We start from the raw sequence: 19,879 nt of genomic DNA on the forward strand, positions 1-19,879 counted from the left end.
GAAAAACTGAACACAGATCAATCGAGAAAACAGGAAGAAGTTGTGTGGAACTATGAAAAAAAAAAGCAAAATATACAAACTGAGTAGTCCATGCGCAAGATAAGCAACATGAAGGATAATGCGAGCTTAGGAGCGCCGTGGTCCCGTGGTTAGCGTGAGCACCTGTGGAACGAGAGGTCCTTGGTTCAAGTCTACCCTCGAGTGAAAAGTTTAATTTTTTGTTTTCAGATAATTATCAAAGTTCAGGCACACACAAATAATCAACTTCCCTCTCCAAAATTCCAGGACATGTTCAGATTTGCTTGCACATATGCAGGATTTGACGGTCTACACGCGGAAAAATTTGAAAACGTTAAAAACATATGTTTTGAGAGAGCACAGGGAAAACTGCGACTGTGAAACTGTTGCATTCGTTTGTTGCAGTTTATGTGACAAACTCTTTTTTTTTTCATCACTTTTTGGGAGTGATTATCACATCCACAAGAAAACATAAATCGGGCAAGGTAAAAGAATCTTTTTACCCATTCGCCAAGTGTACAAGTTACGTGGGTCGACAACATATTCCTGTCATGTGAAGCAAATGCCGTCACCAGTGTCGTATAGAATATAGCAGACGTGTTTTCCTGTGGAGGAATCGGTTGACCTATGACCTTGCGATCAAATGTTTTCGGTTCCCATTGGAGAGGCATGTCCTTTCCTTTACTAATCGCACGGTTTTGCGGTGCGGTCGTGAAAACACAGACACTAAACTTATTACAGTGAACATAGACGTCAATGAACGAACGGACAGATCATAACTTTACGAAAATAAAGAATTAAAATTTTCACTTGAGGGAAGACTTGAACCAAGTACCTCTTGTTCCGCAGGTGCTCACACTAACCACGGGACCTCGGCGCTCCTGCGCTAAAATTATCCTTGATGTTGCTTATGTTCCACATGGACTACTCAGTTTGTATATTTTGCTTTTTTTTTCATAGTTCCACACAACTTCTTCCTGTTTTCTCGATTGATCTGTGTTCAGTTTTTCAAGGCCTATCCGCTGTGCCAACTTATAACTAAATATGAGGGGGGTGCGATGGGGAGGTTCCCTTGTCAGTAACACAAGGAACCGTAACAAATCGGTTACTTCAAGGACACCTCCGAGGCAGACACCCTGTAGCGTCCATTCCACTGCCCCAAACCACCGCCATTTGCGACTTCTGCGGCGTCAAGCCAGAGCTGATCGGAGGCCAGGGTGTATAGAGTAATGAAATTTCACGAATACGTTTGTGTAGCTAACATATTTAAGGGGCTCCGGAAAGGCTCAAAATCATGAAAAGTTCAATTTTTACTTTTTTGCGTTTTCTGAATCTGCAGACTATTACCTTTTAATAGATATATAATTTATTCAGTTCCGAAGACTACAACTATTTTTAATTTTTTTTTGAAATGTGTTCTACATGGACGTGACCCACTGTGGCGCTGTTAAACTGCTGTCAAATGGTGTTATTATTAACGTCCGTGTTCATCAGGTACATTTTAGTGATGTGAGACAAAGTATGTGTTGTGGCTAACCTATTTTCAGAGACTTAGCAGCACCTGAACTGTTGAAAAAGTGTATTCACGGAAAAACTCAAAACCCCAATGAAAGTGCAAATAGTGTTATATGGTCGAGAATCCCCAAGACTGTATTTGTTGGAATAGAAACACTTCACTTTGGTGTGTATGATGCTGTTGCGACTTTCAATGATGGCAACATTGTAAGGTGCAAGGTATTTAGAAATATGGGAATGAAGATAGGTTCTAACATGGTACGAGCGATGCTTGCTTTAGACAAGGAACGCCTTCGGGCTGCAGACAGGGCTGTAAAGAGTCTAGAAATACAAGCAAGAGTAAACAGGAGGAGGAACAAGAGGAAGCTGGAGGAGGAGTTTGCAGAGGATGAAGATAATCTATCCTGTGGACCTGGAATGCACTAAAAAGTTAATCCAATCTTTGTCGCTCGATTCCCAAACTTTTATTTTCTCATACTAATTACATGTTTTTTAAGGATCTTCCAAACATATTTGTTTCAAACTTTCAGTAAATGTTACACAGTACCTTCTGCATAATGTAACACAGCCTTTTTCCAAAAAACTGTATATTTTTGAATATATAAATAAAAAATTGCAAAAAAATGTTGTGAATTTTCATTACAATTGAAAAAAAATCATCTTTAATAACTGAACTAAAATTTTGTAAAATCCCTGTGTTAAGTTTGAGCCCATATTCCAATAAATAATCTGTAAAAAATTCAACTTCCTACCTCAAATACTTTGTGAGGAAAGATGTAATTTATAAGCGTTATTTTAACATTGCAAGTATAGGGCGTTCCGGAGCCCCTTAAGTGATCAATATTGAAAGATCACAGGTTACTGTAAGCGAGTGACTGGCCATTCTAAATGTGAAATGCCGGTACTTTAATAACAGGTGTAAATGCCATAATGTTCAATGCAAGCATGCATACACGGCGTTGTTCAGATGCCGGAAGTCAGTTTATGGGGTGGAGTTTGATGGCTGTTGAGCTTGGTCGGTCAATACGGGAACGGTTAATGCTGTTTGTAGATGGCGCTGGAGTCGCCATCCGCTGATGTCCTATATGTGCTCGATTCCAGACATATCTTGTGGTCTAGCAGGCCAAGACAACATGTCGGCACACTGTTCAGTATGTTTCGTTATAACAGCGGTATGTGGGCGAGCGGTATCCTGCTGGAAACATCTCCTGGAATGAAATTTCCTGGAACATTAAAACTGTGTGCCGGACCGAGACTCGAACTCGGGACCTTTGCCTTTCGCGGGCAAGTGCTCTACCAACTGAGCTACCCAAGCACGACTCACGCCTCGTCCTCACAGCTTTACTTCTGCCAGTATCTCGTCTCCTACCTTCCAAACTTTACAGAAGCTCTCCTGCGAACCCTGCAGAACTAGCACTCCTGAAAGAAACGATATTGCGGAGACATGGCTTAGCCACAGCCTGGGGGATGTTTCCAGAATGAGATTTTCACTCTGCAGCGGAGTGTGCGCTGATATGAAATGTCCTAGCAGATTAAAACTGCGTGCCGGACCGAGGCACAGGACGCGGTGTGAGTCGTGCTTGGGTAGCTCAGTTGGTAGAGCACTTGCCGCGAAAGGCAAAGGTCCCGAGTTCGAGTCTCGGTCCGGCACACAGTTTTAATCTGCCAGGAAGTTTCATATCAGCGCACACTCCGCTGCAGAGTGAACAATCTCATTCTGGATCTCCTGGAATTGTTCACAAATGGCAGGACAGCAGATCGAATCACCAGATTGACGTGCAGATTTGCAGTTATGGTGCGTGAGATGACGACGAAAGTAACCCCAGGTGTAGGTCCAGTGTGTCTATCACACAGACAGGATACAGTCCCTTAACTGGCCTCCTTCTTACAAAGATACGGCCAGCCCTGGCACCGTGGCAGAACCAGCTTTCATCAGAAAACTCAACAGGCCTCCACCCTACCCTCCAATCACTTCTCACTTGACACCATTCAATTTGCTAATGGTGATCGTTTGGGGTCAGTGAAATGTACGCTTCACGGCATCTGGCTCGTAGCTGTCCTACAATTGATCGATTTGTAACAGTTCGTTACGGCACTATCGTGCCAAATGCCGCTCAGATTGATGCTGCAGATGCAGGGCGATGCGCCAGAACCATAATCCCAACACCATGGTCTTTCCTCTCGGTAGCGCTAATTGGCCATCCGGAGCGCGGTCTTCTTGCGACCGTACATTTCCTTGACCAACGCTGCCAGCACTCATGTGCAGTGACTAAATTCCTGTCATGCCTTTCTGCTGTACCGCAGAAGGAATATCCAACTTCTCGTCACCCTGTTACACGACATCGTTCAAACTCAGTGAGGTGCTGATAATGTCGTCTTTGTTGTCTTAAGGTCATTCTCGACTAACATCAACTCACCACGTCCGTTGTCAAAGGTGACTAACGCTCACTATCCCCACAGTGTGCATTTAATGCAAACCTGATTTGCTTCCTCATGGTGGAGCTAGTAGCAACTGGCACGAAATTTGAATAGACATCGTCTTTCAGACGTAGAAACAGGCCTACCAACTTTCTTGTTGCACAACTCATTCTTAGTGTTCAGATTTTTTTTTCCCGTCAGTGTAGCTGCTGGGTGTCAGTAAGAGAATATTGTGAAAACAGTACTGGGGATACAAGAACGTGAGACTGACATACTACTTACTACATCTGGTGTGTGTTCTCGAACAATATTTCAAAATATACCGGGCAGAACGTTCCCAGCTTTCAGCATCTCTCGAATAGGAGAGCTCTGGTTGTCATTGCACTTTATTATTGGCTTTCGACCCGTGTCCATTCAGCCATCCCATTAGTGGAACGTCAGTTATCACGATTCGAACTTAAGGACAACACCACACCCATTCCCTGAGCGGAGAAAATCTCCGACCCGGACGGAAATCGAATCCCGAGAACGTACTATACTTCGCGCTCGGGATTAGGCGGCAGAAATGGGCCAGAGGGAGTAACAAACAAACGGTGCGCACGGAAGTTAAAAGCAGGACTTACAGAAGGTCATGAATGCGCAGTATCACAATTATGGCTCAAATTTTCGTGCGGGATCGATTGCTGTATATGATATCTTGCATCTATGCTTTTTCTCCTTACAATACGAGGTGAAGTTGGCGACGTTTAACTGTCAGTATGGTGAATGTTTCACAGCTCTGTGAACTAAATGTCGCACCTAGTATGTCCCCAAATGAACATGAAGTTCGATCACATGTTGTTGTTGTTGTGGTCTTCAGTCCTGAGACTGGTTTGATCCAGCTCTCCATGCTACTCTATCCTGTGCAAGCTTCTTCATCTCCCAGTACTTACTGCAACCTACGTCCTTCTGAATCTGCTTAGTGTATTCATCTCTTGGTCTCCCTCTATGATTTTTACCCTCCACACTGCCCTCCAATGCTAAATTTGTGATCCCTTGATGCCTCAGAACATGTCCTACCAACCGGTCCCTTCTTCTCGTCAAGTTGTGCCACAAACTCCTCTTCTCCCCAGTTCTGTTCAATACCTCCTCATTAGTTATGTGATCTACCCATCTAATCTACAGCATTCTTCTGTAGCACCACATTTCGAAAGCTTCTATTCTCTTCCTGTCCAAAGTATTTATCGTCCATGTTTCACTTCCATACATGGCTACACTCCATACAAATACTTTCAGAAACGACTTCCTGACACTTAAATCTATACTCGATGTTAACAACTTTCTCTTCTTCAGAAACACCTTCCTTGCCATTACCAGTCTACATTTTATATCCCCTCGACTTCGACCATCATCAGTTATTTTTTTCACTAAATAGCATAACTCCTTCATTATTTTAAGTGTCTCATTTCCTAATCCAATTCCCTCAGCATCACCCGACTTAATTCGACTACATTCCATTATCCTCGTTTTGCTTTTGTTGATGTTCATCTTATACCCTACTTTCACTACACTGTCCATTCCGTTCAACTGCTCTTCCAAGTCCTTTGCTGTCTCTGACAGAATTACAATGTCATCGGCGAACCTCAAAGATTTTATTTCTTCTCCATGGATTTTAATGCCTACTCCGAACTTTTCTTTTGTTTCCTTTACTGCTTGCTCAATATACAGATTGAATAGCATCGGGGAGAGCCTACAACCCTGTCTCACTACCTTCCCAACCACTGCTTCCCTTTCATGTCCCTCGACTCTTATAACTGCCATCTGCTTTCTATATAAATTGTAAATAGCCTTTCGCTCCCTGTATTTCGCCCGTGCCACCTTTAGAATTTGAAAGAGAGTATTCCAGTCAACATTGTCAAGAGCTTTCTCTAAGTCTACAAATGCTAGAAACGTGGGTTTGCCTTTCCTTAACCTTTCTTCTAAGATAAGTCGCAAGGTCAGTATTGCCTCACGTGTTCCAATATTTCTACGGAATCCAAACTGACCTTCCCCAAGGTTGGCTTCTACTAGTTTTTCCATTCGCCTGTTAGTATTTTGCAGCTGTGGTTTATTAAACTGATTGTTCGGTAATTTTCACATCTGTCAACACCTGCTTTCTTTGGGATTGGAATTATTATATTCATCTTGAAGTCTGAGGGTATTTCGCCTGTCTCCTACATCTTGCTCACCAGATGGTAGAGTTTTGTCCATGGTTCATGGGGGGGGGGGTCGATCACGTAGTCTCCTATATATACTTTATATACAAAAGATGAAGATTGCGTTATTTGCTATCCTTTTTGGTGCTGCAGTTTTAACAGCCAACGGTGTATTTTATTCTGCACAAATAGAGAAGTCGTATAGTGTCACACCAAACAGGATGTCTCTGTATTTTAAATCATTTCGTTGACATGTACTGTTAGACTTTTCCCGTCCTGCCACTGTTCAAGACTGACAAGGCTCTCCGCGAATTTATGCCCGCCGGTAGAGAAAGCAAGAAGTGGGTATAGAAAGCTTCCGAAGAGAAAGCACAACTGTCTTAAGAATCTGCAGTTCTCTGTTAACAAAAGGACAGAGTGCGAAAGTTCTCTTCATTTACGAGAGGTGAAAGCGGATTGGCAGTTTAACTATCAGATTCACCGTATTTTCTACAATGTGCGACTTAAGCACGCAAGTAACTGTCGGATGGATGGACGGCATTCTGCAACGTGAAACTGCAGTTTAATTTTAACATAAATTTAATACCAACCTGTGGTCCAGTAGCATAGATACCGGGAGGTAATTACTTGAATGTAAATGTTAATGGCATAGGCATGTGTTTCTCGACAGTAGCGAAACGTATTTTGCAGTGCATGTGCATTGTTATATTAACGGAGATATATTTTCCAGAATTTTCTAGAGAGAGTTTTGCAGTTGGCACAATAAATGTTTCATTCTGCGGCGGAACGCGCGCTGTTAAGAAAGTTACTTACCTGAGCGGGGGTCGAACCCGGACACCTGCTTTCCAAGGGCAGCTCCTACTCCCCTACAATCGCTGCTTCCTCTCACTAAACGATCTATGCATTGCTGTAGACTTTTGCTTGGGGAGTTTCCTCATAGAAGTCTTCCTGGATTCGACACAGGTTGATCTTTCCACCCAGCAGAGATGTCTTCTTCAAATACAAATACTTAAACCATAGTTTCCTTAACGGATTTTCTGTAGCGTACACTTCCATTGGACTGTAGTAAGACTCTCTACTCACACAGCCTACGAATGGAGTAGGATAAATTATACAAGAGTAGTTAAAAACGTAGAATCATGTTTTGGATAGAAATTTTATTAAGAGAATTTCCACAAAGCTTGAGATGAAGAGAGATTCGCTTCGACATGCCCCGATTTTCTTTTAACTGTGGATCAGATTAGTGTGGTGTGAGAAATATTACCAAGAAACATTACCAAACCTTCCTAACGCAATGTATACAAGCTGTTAACAAATTCCTCTTTTTTCAGAAATGCTTTTCGTGCTACAGCCAGTCTACAATTTTATATTCCCTCTTTTTCGGCCATCAAGAGTTATTTTTCTTCTGAAATGGATAAACTCTTCTACACCTTTTAATGTCCCATTTCCTGCTCTAATTCCCTCTGTATCGCTGAATGTTCTTCGACTACATTCCATTTTTTTTTCCTTTATTGTATTTCAATTCCCCATAGGGGCGGGCTGGCAGCAGCATATGCGCTGCTCTTCAGCCGAAAGACATAGAACAAACAATAGAAGACATTTAAAAATAACAAAGGAAAGAATATGGTGAACATAGATATAAAAAAAGGGGGAACATCATGGAATGCAATAGACAAAAAACGGGGTGATCGTAAAATGCAGATAAAAAAACTGTTAAAACTGTTTAAAAGTAGCACACACAAAAAGCCACACACTGCGACAGTTAAAAGAACACAAGGCACAGTATGACTGGAGCATAAAAGGTATGGACAGATGGCGTAGCATATAACAAACACTGACGGCGAACCTCAAGGCAGTACACAATTAAAAATCACACCTCTTGATGCACAGGAGAAACAGCACTAAACACAACACTGATGTGGCACACCGACGATGAACAAAACAGAGGATCTGCCAGGCGCAAGGAGATGAGGGAGACTGGAAGAAAGGGGGGAGGGGAAGAGATGGGGGAGATGAGCGGGGGGCGCGCTGAAGAGGGCCAGGTAGGGAGGGATGTGGGAAGGAAAGAGGCAAGTATGGGGTGCAGGGTCTCAGGGGAGGGGGGGGGGGGAGGAGGAAAATCCGCTCTGGGAGAAGGAGGGAAGAGGAAAAAAGGGGGCCCTGGGGAGGGGGGGGGGGATCATTCCATTACGTTTTCTTTACTTTTGATGATGTTCATATTATAATCTCTTTTCGAGCGTCCATCCATGTCGTTCAACTGTACTTCCAAATGCTTTGCCGTTTCTGACAGAACTTCAGTGTCATCAGCTAACCGCAAAGTTTTTAGCTCTTGTCTCTGAACTCATACACATACCAGCCAGAACGTTATGACCACCGTCCTGCTATCGATGTAAACCCGTCCAGTTCATAGCAGCGTCACCTGGCGAGGGATGACTGCTAGTCAGACAACGAACGATGTACGAGGGCAGTTCAATAAGTAATGCAACACATTTTTTTTTCTGAAACAGGGGTTGTTTTATTCAGCATTGAAATACACCAGGTTGTTCCCCAATCTTTTAGCTACACAACACTATTTTTCAACGTAATCTCCATTCAATGCTACGGCCTTACGCCACCTTGAAATGAGGGCGTGTATGCCCGCACGGAACCATTCCACTGCATCAATAACTTCTTCATCATCCGCGTAGTGCCTCCCACGGATTGCGTCCTTCATTGGGCCAAACATATGGAAATCCGACGGTGCGAGATCGGGGCTGTAGGGTGCATGAGGAAGAACAGTCCACTGAAGTTTTGTGAGCTCCTCTCGGGTGCGAAGACTTGTGTGAGGTCTTGCGTTGTCATGAAGAAGGAGAAGTTCGTTCAGATTTTTGTGCCTACGAACACGCTGAAGTCGTTTCTTCAATTTCTGAAGAGTAGCACAATACACTTCAGAGTTGATCGTTTGACCATGGGGAAGGACATCGAACAGAATAACCCCTTCAGCGTCCCAGAAGACTGTAACCATGACTTTACCGGCTGAGGGTATGGCTTTAAACTTTTTCTTGGTAGGGGAGTGGGTGTATCGCCACACCATTGATTGCCGTTTTGTTTCAGGTTCGAAGTGATGAACCCACGTTTCATCGCCTGTAACAATCTTTGACAAGAAATTGTCAACCTCAGCCACATGACGAGCAAGCAATTCCGCAGCGATGGTTCTCCTTTGCTCTTTATGGTGTTCGGTTAGACAACGAGGGACCCAGCGGGAACAAACCTTTGAATATCCCAACTGGTGAACAATTGTGACAGCACTACCAACAGAGATGTCAAGTTGAGCACTGATGGTGATCCGTCGATCATCTCGAACGAGTGTGTTCGCACGCTCCGCCATTGCAGGAGTCACAGCTGTGCACGGCCGGCCCGCACGCGGGAGATCAGTCTTGCTTGACCTTGCGGCGATGATGACACACGCTTTGCCCAACGACTCACCGTGCTTTTGTCCACTGCCAGATCACCGTAGACATTCTGCAAGCGCCTATGAATATCTGAGATGCCCTGGTTTTCCGCCAAAAGAAACTCGATCACTGCCCGTTGTTTGCAACGCACATCCGTTACAGACGCAATTTTAACAGCTCCCTACAGCGCTGCCACCTATCGGAAGTCAATGAAACTGTAAGAGACGAAGCGGATATGTTTGAAAATATTCCACAAGAAATTTCCGATTTTTTCAACCAAAATTGGCCGAGAAAAAAAATGTGTTGCATTACTTATTGAACTGCCCTCGTATGTAGAATCAGTGGGCGTGCTGTCCGTGTGTAGAATGGGGAAGGCGCGCGATCTATCTTAGTAGGACACAGGGCAGATTTTGATTAACCTGAGGCTCGGCACGAGAATTTCGGAAACTGCACGACTTGGGGATTCGAGGAACGCTGGGGGTGAGTGTCTTCAACGCGTGGTGAAACCACGTCCAGACGTGGGATTGGGCGGCCGACCCTCACTACAGATGTCGGACGTCGTAGGCTGGGCTAGGGTCACCAGACGTCCGGATCAACCCGGACATGTTCTCCTTTTTAGTTCTTTGTCCGGGGTCCGGGCGGATTTTTACAGTGTCCGACTTTTTCGAAAAGTTGAGCGTAATACAGTTAAATTTACAATTCATCCCGTTCTACTGCTCTTTTCTGAAATACTTTAACTATTGGCACAGCCTTCGTGATAAATACGCACGAAGGTGGTGTTAGTAGGTGGCACCACGATCGTCGATATTATCGTTGATCGACCTATAAGCGAATGCAAATATCGATTATTTAAAATTTTCGTTTCGTATCTTCGCTTTGTTTTGGCTTGGTTTCCTGTAGTGATTTGCGAGTGTAACTTTTAACCGAGTGAGTTACGTGAAATATTTGGCTATGCCTAAACGAAAGTGTACATTTTCTGATGTCCTTTCCTGCAAGTATCCCGCTGTCAAGAAAGGTAGAAATGAATTTGGAGCAGAATGTAAGATATATGGAGCTGGAAAATACGTCTCAGTGGCCAATAAAGGTAAGAAATAACTCGACAGATAAACTGTCATCGTTTTATTTCATTGTTTCATAGTCATTCAGTTTATTTGTATTCGGAAGGTTAAAGTGCAGTTTACATGTCGTCAGCTGCTCCTTGAATTGTAGATGTTGGTTGCGTTGGTCTTACGTTTTTCGTTTTGTAAGCAAAGAAATACAGTAGAAGAAGAATGGGTAGCTTTGAGGGATGAAGTAGTGAAGGCAGCAGAGGATCAAGTAGGTAAAAAGACCAGGGCTCTTAGAAATCCTTGGGTAACAGAGGAAATATTGAATTTAATTGATGAAAGGAGAAAATATAAAAATGCAGTAAATGAAGCAGGCAAAAAGGAATACAAACGTCTCAAAAATGAGATCGACAGGAAGTGCAAAATGGCTAAGCAGGGATGGCTAGAGGACAAATGTAAGGATGTAGAGGCTTATCTCACTAGGGGTAAGATAGATACTGCCTACAGGAAAATTAAAGAGACCTTCGGAGATAAGAGAACCACTTGTATGAACATCAAGAGCTCAGATGGAAACCCAGTTCTAAGCAAGGAAGGGAAAGCAGAAAGGTGGAAGGAGTATATGGAGGGTCTATACAAGGGCGATGTACTTGAGGACAATATTATGGAAATGGAAGAGGATGTAGATGTAGATGAAATGGGAGATACGATACTGCGCGAGGAGTTTGACACAGCACTGAAAGACCTGAGTCGAAACAAGGCTCCCGGAGTACACAACATTCCATTGGAACTACTGACGGCCTTGGGAGGAGAGCCAGTCATGACAAAACTCTACCATCTGTTGAGCAAGATGTATGAAACAGGCGAAATACCCTCAGACTTCAAGAAGAATATAATAATTCCAATCCCAAAGAAAGCAGGTGTTGACAGATGTGAAAATTACCGAACAATCAGTTTAATAAGCCACAGCTGCAAAATACTAACACGAATTCTTTACAGACGATTGGAAAAACTAGTAGAAGCCTACCTCGGGGAAGATCAGTTTGGATTCCGTAGAAATACTGGAACACGTGAGGCAATACTGACCTTACGACTTATCTTAGAAGAAAGGTTAAGGAAAAGCAAACCTACGTTTCTAGCATTTGTAGACTTAGAGAAAGCTTTTGACAATGTTGACTGGAATACTCTCTTTCAAATTCTAAAGGTGGCAGGGGTAAAATACAGGGAGCGAAAGGCTATTTACAATTTGTACAGAAACCAGATGGCTGTTATAAGAGTCGAGGGACATGAAAGGGAAGCAGGAGCAGTGGTTGGGAAGGGAGTAAGACAGGGTTGTAGCCTCTCCCCGATGTTATTCAATCTGTATATTGAGCAAGCAGTAAAGGAAACAAAAGAAAAATTCGGAGTAGGTATTAAAATCCATGGAGAACAAATAAAAACCTTGAGGTTCGCCGATGACATTGTAATTCTGTCAGAGACAGCAAAGGACCTGGAAGAGCAGTTGAACGGAATGGACAGTGTCTTGAAAGGAGGATATAAGATGAACATCAACAAATGCAAAACGAGGATAATGGAATGTAGTCGAATTAAGTTGGGTGATGCTGAGGGAATTAGATTAGGAAATGAGACACTTAAAGTAGTAAAGGAGTTTTGCTATTTGGGGAGCAATATAACTGATGATGGTCGAAGTAGAGAGGATATAAAATGTAGACAGGCAATGGCAAGGAAAGCGTTTCTGAAGAAGAGAAATTTGTTAACATCGAGTATAGATTTAAGTGTCAGGAAGTCATTTCTGAAAGTATTAGTATGGAGTGTAGCCATGTATGGAAGTGAAACATGGACGGTAAATAGTTTGGACAAGAAGAGAATAGAAGCTTTCGAAATGTGGTGCTACAGAAGAATGCTGAAGATTAGATGGTTAGATCACATAACTAATGAGGAAGTATTGAATAGGATTGGGGAGAAGAGGAGTTTGTGGCACAACTTGACCAGAAGAAGGGATCGGTTGGTAGGACATGTTCTGAGGCATCAAGGGATCTCCAATTTAGTATTGGAGGGCAGCGTTGAGGGTAAAAATCGTAGGGGGAGACCAAGAGATGAGTACACTAAGCAGATTCAGAAGGATGTAGGTTGCAGTAGGTACTGGGAGATGAAGAAGCTTGCACAGGTTAGAGTAGCATGGAGACCTGCATCAAACCAGTCTCAGGACTGAAGACCACAACAACAAGCAATTCCGTATTGTTGACATAACAAAACAATTGACGCCACACTGTCACCACAATCAAAGCTTTTAATTTTTTTATATTGCTCAGTTAACCACCACCTGACCATCAGTAACAAGTAACTACTAGTTTTATAGGTAATTCCGGCAGTCACGTGACTTGTCCAAAGCTAACGGGTGGTATCCTCATCTGCAGTTGACCCTTTTGATGTGTCCTCTTTTTTCTTCCTTTGTCCTCCTTTTTGAATCTGTTTGTCCTCCTTTGTAAACAATTGCATCTGGTCACCCTAGGCTGGGCAGACTGGTAAAACAGGACAGGCGGCGAACTGTGGCGGAACTGAAAATCAAACTTTAACGCTGGGCAGAATACAATTATGTCTGAACACACAGTACACTGAACACTACTAACGATGCACTTCCGCAGCCGGCGACCTCTGAAAGTGCCAATGTTAACATCACGACATCGGCAACTACGACTGAAATGGGTACGTGACAATCGCCACTGGACTTAAGTGGTAGAGCGTTGCAGGGTCTGCTGAACCCAGATGCCTTCTTCATCACACTGATGGAAGGGCGCGAAGCAGTCGTCTTCCAGAGGTATACATATAACACTTCCTTGGGGAACATCAGATATTACTTCTGTTTTTCTCGATGACTTTCCGTCAGTTTCTACAAACTGTGACTTTTCTGGCAGGAAATCACGCATCCAGTCGCACAACTGAGACGATACTCCGTAGGCAAGCAGTTTCATTTGAAGTCGCTTGTGAAGAACGGTGTCAAAAGCCTTCTGGACATCAAGAAACATGGAATCAGTTTCCGATTTTCTGTTGATAGCACCCATTAGTTAGTGTGAACAAAGAGCTACTTTTGTTTCACAAGAACCATACTTTCAAAATTCGTGTTGACTATTTGTCAATAGATATTTTTCTTCGAGATAATTAATTATTTTAGAACGCAGTATATGTTTCAATATCCTAAAGCAAATCGACGTTTCCAGAATGAGATTTTCACTCTGCAGCGGAGTATGCGCTGATATGAAACTTCCTGGCAGATTAAAACTGTGTGCCCGACCGAGACTCGAACTCGGGACCTTTGCCTTTCGTGGGCAAGCGCTCTACCATCTTTTTTTTTTTTTTTACTGCACCCGAAACAGGAATCATACCCCTAGACCAACTTTTTTTTTTTTTTTTTTTTTTTTTTTTTTTTTTTTTTTTTTTGACCGAGTGGCCATGCTCTGGAGCCTCTTTGCTCGTGAGATTAGAAAAACAGTCCTCTGGGCCGGATTTGAACCAGCGACCTATGGATAACTGTGAATCATCCACTACAGTCCACCGCTCTACCAACTTTTTTTTTTTTTTTTTTTTTGCTAGGGCGCCGTAGCACAATATAAGAAATGAAAACGTCTTCTTGAGGTGTTTTTTGTTTTTTATTTTATTTTTTTATTTATTTTTTATTTTTTTTTTTTTTTTTTGTTCAAATAGTAAACAGAAATTTTTGTGGTGCACAAAAGACAATCACTTCTTAAGTGAAGGTAAGTTGCTCCGCTGCTCTGCGAGAGAAGGGAAATGTGAAAAACGAAAATGGGGCAAAAATAAAAAAAAAAAAAATGCCTTCTGCATTGGTGAGCATCTGAATAGTATCGTAAATTTCCGACAAGTACTGAAGTCCCAGGAATCAAATGGGATTCATACATACAGGTCACTGGCAACCTCTGCGATCCGAAATATTGTATTTGAAGCTTTTAACCGTTAATTATGATGTTTAGCATGTTTCCAAATATCCTCCTGTAGTCACAATGTTGTCTCATTTTAAAGTGTTCAATTTCTATGTAAGAATAATAGTCGAGGAAAGTAGCATGCCTATTCTGCATAATAAACGATGCTGTGTGGCCCATGATCCACGTTGCAGCGTTGTTTTTGGCTCGTGGATATCTCAGTTTTTGTGGCTGAAAGACCTCTAAAGGATCTACACCACAGGGTGTCGTACGGTCTATCACCGACAAACGTTGACGAAGAAATGTAGTAATTTCTGCTGCATGTCCGCACGTGTACCTATGAAGAAGCGTATCGACCCTTCCGCATGCGTCACAGTTGGGCGTTGGATGAAGGCCAATTTTATGTAGCTTTTCATTCGTTGCTACTTTATCGTTGACTGTTAGATACCAGTCGGCTATGACGCGTGACGGTAATACGTCACTGTGCACATTCCGCCATACTATACTCCAATGTGTATGTGGATGTTTTTCTTCGAGACGATTCCTGTGGTTTGTTGTCGTGAGAAAGCCATAAAGCTTCCTGTTCGTCAGGCTTCCGTTATCGACGATGTTGTGTCGAATGTAGCTCATTTCCATGTAGTACAGTCGCACATGTCGGTAACAAAGTGGAATGCCGGCGATATTAACGGGTGGGTCAAGGCTATGAGGCTTCCACCGCTGAATGAGGTTTGTGATGATACTGGTCCTCCGGGTACGGAACTCCTTCCTGATGCGATTTAGGAGCAGGGTGACACATTTTTTGTGTACTTTAATGAGGTTAAGGCCACCTTTGAACGAAGGTAAGGTTAAGGTATCGAATTGAACTTTGAAAATGTGCCCCCTAAAAAGAAACCAACATAACGCTTGTTGTATACTCTTGGCTAGATGGTCGGAGATTGGAAGAATTTGCGCCAAATAAGTCATCTTGCTCGTGATGGCGATCTCGATGGTCTTAACTTTCTGTAGTATGTTCAAGTCACGGTCGGAGTGAAGTATCAAAGCAGCACGTAATTTATTAAGCATGTGTGACCAGTTCTTCGTCAGGAATTTGTCTGGTTTGGCCTCAAAGGTAACACCGAGGGTTGTGTGAGAATCCTTGACCTTGCACCAGGTAACATGGGAAATGTCTCCGATACCGCCACCGATCTGCAAAGCTGTGGTTTTAGTTCTGTTGAGTATTGCTCCTGAAAGAAACGTGAATGTTTGTAAAAGAGTTTCCGCTGACAGAAGTTGTTGTGATGATGACACAGTTACGCATATATCGTCAGCATACGCAATGCATGGGATAGTGACAGACTCGACGCTAAGTCCGATCCCGCTATGCGCCAAGTTGTTCAGTAGCGGCTCCACTGCAATGGCGTACAAAATCATTGACAGAGGACATCCTTGGCGGACGGATTGCTCAATGGAAACTTCTTTTGTAAAATGGCCATTAAGGAGAATCCGTGAGGAGGCGTTTGTAGTAAGTTTGCGAATTAATTCTATGATATGAAGTCCAAATCCTAGTTTCTTCATGCTTCTAAAGAGGAAGTCATGACGTACACGGTCATAAGCCTTCTCAAAATCTAGAAAGATCAGAGCGCCCTGTCCTTTGGTTACAGCATACGAACAGATGATGTCCCTCAAATCGCAGGCTGCCGAAATTGCACTTCGGCCTTGCACTGCACTGTACTGGTAACTGCCCAAAACCTTGTGCATAACGGTTTGCATCCTTAGCTTAATCGATCTGGTGATGATTTTGAAATCGGCATTCAGGAGTGTGATGGGTCGCATGTTTTCGACCTTCCTGCTGTTCCCTTTTTTCGATAAGGGCAGGATGATACCTTCCGTAAATGCCTTGGGTATAACTTCCAGGTGCCAGAGTTCATTCGCTATCTGGAGGAATGTCGGACCGAGGAGGTTCCAGTAACGCTGGTAAAACTCAGCGCTGAGACCGTCGGGTCCTGGTGACTTCCCTTTCTTTGCACTGTGGACCGCCAGTCGGATTTCGTCCTCTGTGAAAAGAGATTCCAGATTTTCATTATCCTGTTGTGACAAGCGACAGTTCAACGTCCTAAGAAAGTCGTCGCACGAGTTTTCATCAACGGCTTGCTTCTTGTAAAGTTGACTATAATAGTCGTAGACGTGCGAGATGATGTCACGTTGCTTCGTGATGGCATTCTCAGAGTCATCAACGACGGCTTCAATCAACATGGCTTTACACCGTTTCGTCGTTCTCAGGATGTGGTACAGAGAGGCCCGTTCGTCGGCGGCAACGTCCTTGGGGTGGGCTCGCACGATGATGCCTTGCATTCGTTGGCGTTGTATCGCCGTGATTTTCGCTTTATATCGTTTGAGCTTTATGTCGATATCGCGAGAAGGATTGGTAGCGCGACTGTACAGTTCTCTCAAACAGCGATAATAAAACTCAATAGTCTGTTTCTGCCAAAAGCTTTTTTGTCGGGCGTAACTCATGAGGGTGAGGCGTAATTTAGGCTTAGCACACTGAGTCCACCACTGGAGAGCGCTATCGTAACGACGACGTTGCCGCTGGAGCTGTTGCCACGTTATGTTCACCTCCTCTTCAAGTTGGGCATCCTGCAGAAGGCTGACATTCAATTTCCAGTAGCCTTTCCCGCGGTATATTTGCTGGCGGTGTAGGTTAAGGTAACACTGATACGCACAATGGTCGGAGATGTTGACAGGAGCTATGTCACAGTTCACAGCGTGTCGCTGGAGGGCCTCGGACACATAGATCCTATCCAGCCGACTGGCAGAATGACTGGTTACGTAGGTGTACGCTACCCGTTCACCGTGCAGTTGTTGCCATGTATCGTGAAGACGCATGCCATGAATTAAATGTTCAAGTTCGATACATCTGTTCGTGTAAGGAGTTTGGTCTCTATCGTTGAGCGCACAATTGAAGTCACCACCGAGGATGAGATGTGCACGATAAGCGCTAAGAAGAATTGGAATCTCGTTTTTATAAAATGTTGAGCGATCCCTCTTATGAGTGCTACCTGAGGGGGCGTACACGTTAACAATCTGCACACCATTCACTCGAAGAGAAATGCCACGACCACTAGGCAGCCGCTGCACATCCGTAAAGGGTATACCGTCGCGCAGAAGTATGGCAGTGCCTACAGCATCCTGGAGATTGATGTTATCAATGAGAACGTAACCGGGCACTTCTAAGACTGTGACTACCTCCTGTAGTAGGGCAATGTCAACGCTGGTACCATACAAGAAATCAGTTAGCGAACGGAGTTTCACCGCACTTTGAATTCTATTGACGTTAAGTGTGGTAACGTTGTAGGTTTGGCTATCGCACATGATGGTTCAGAGGACAATGAGCTCTGTGTTGGATCGTCCTTCTCGACGGCTTTGAATCAAACTCGTGGGGAACGTCTGGAGTACGAAACGAAATGTCAAAACCAATAACGGGTCAGAGAGTGGAAATGTCGCAGCGCGATGGTCATGCGCGAGAGCAGCTACTGCTGCATCTCCTCGTCCTGCCGCCACCACGGCTCATTGCTGTCGGGGTGCTGCGCGGTGCGCGCACCGCCCTGCCCGCCACCGCCGGCTGAAGGCCGGTTCCCACTAGGGCTGCTGCGCGTCAAAACTGCGCGTCAGCGGCGTGGTTGCCATGGAAACGGCGTCAGCGGCAAGGCGCGGCGGGCTCTGCGTCGCGGTTTGCCCATGTCGAACCGCTTCCGCTGCCGCGTGACGCGCTCCAGGTGCGCGCCGCCAATCACAGAACGCGCTGAGCGTGACGTCAGGTACGGCACCCCGAGCCTCACGAACTTCCGCCGAAACGCTGGCGCGGACGCGGCGGCAGCTATGAAAAACATATCATCCGATTCCAAGGAAACTATTCGGTAGAAAAATTTGATTCTTGGGCACGTTACAGCCTGATATCTTATCTCGATAAAGGACCGAATTTCTTTTCGTTATTCGTCGTGGTTACTTGCTGTATCGCATTTACGTAAACCTTTACACGAAATTTTAATGAGTGTGCAGAGGTGAAAACGCATTGCGTGGACTTTGCGTACAGTTCATTTTAGGTTATACATTATTGCGTATGAAATTTAGTCAACATATCGAAATTGTTTTTAAAGCTGAGAGCAGATCGATAGCTATCACCGTTCTCGAGATATTGGATGATATGTCGGCGGACGGGCTGTGCCGTGACCGCAGGCGGCTCGCTCGCGACGCGACCGATACTTCGTCCTGCTCGTCGTAAACCATGTGGTTGTATCAACCGCAAATTTCGTAAACGTTTCAAGAAATCGAAACGTGTTTTTTTTGCAAACGATAACTTGTGAAAAGTCATGTATTGCGTCGCATGATAAATATCCTAAATCTGTTTATCTACCGAGATATGAAAGTAACTACAGTTTTTCAGAAGGGATAGATGAATTTTTTTTAAACGGCATTAATAGCATGTCGAATGAGAAGTTAAACCGAAACTAATTTTCTGGTATGTCATAAGATGTAATTTACTAAATATGTAGAGATATTGATTATTTCCTTTCTTTTTTCTTTATCCAGTGTACTTTACTGATTCAAGACGCGTTTCGCCTTTTACTTTAAGGCATCTCCGGTGGAATCTAGAATGATTCAGTTTTGTTTTGATATGTGATACTTGCAGATTATAAAACAGTTCACATCTTTTTTTACGTGAATGACTGACTACTTACAGTGAATCGAGTTTTTGGCGGACATATACGTTTCCCCTCACCTGGTCACATGCTGGAGGTTTAACTGAAACTTAGATTATGGAACATAGCACATTTTCATGTTCGCTCTTTTCTCTTCTGTCACTCTAGCAGTAGACGTTTTACTGAAAACTCTGATTTGAAGTCGTAACTACAGTGTGTTCGCCTCATGTCCCTTCCTGTCTGGTTTGTTTATGTACATGTTGCCAAACTGCAGAATTATACGCTGAAAACTAATGTTTGTTTATTTTTGTTCTCCTTATATCTGTATGTGTATGTGGCTAGCCGGTGATAGTTATAGAAAGTTGAAAGTGAATCCAGTAGTTGTCAGACAGTGGTTGAAAGATTTGGTGTTCAACTGATTTCAGTTTCGGTTTAAATGTTTTGTGGAGGAGTGCATAGAAGAGTAGATAAAATAGCAGAATAGTATTTCAACAGATGATTATCAGAATAGTATCACCCAACCCCTTTGTCCTCACTCTTTGACGCCCCATAATACGTCCTGTCAACTAACCCCTATTGTGGTCAAAGTTGTGCCGTAATTTCCTCTTCCTCCTCTATTTAATTCCGTACCTCTTCTTTAGTCACACGATCCTCGTATCTAATGTT

This window comes from Schistocerca cancellata, chromosome 9, assembly GCF_023864275.1.
Source record: "Schistocerca cancellata isolate TAMUIC-IGC-003103 chromosome 9, iqSchCanc2.1, whole genome shotgun sequence".
NCBI lineage: Eukaryota > Metazoa > Arthropoda > Insecta > Orthoptera > Acrididae > Schistocerca > Schistocerca cancellata.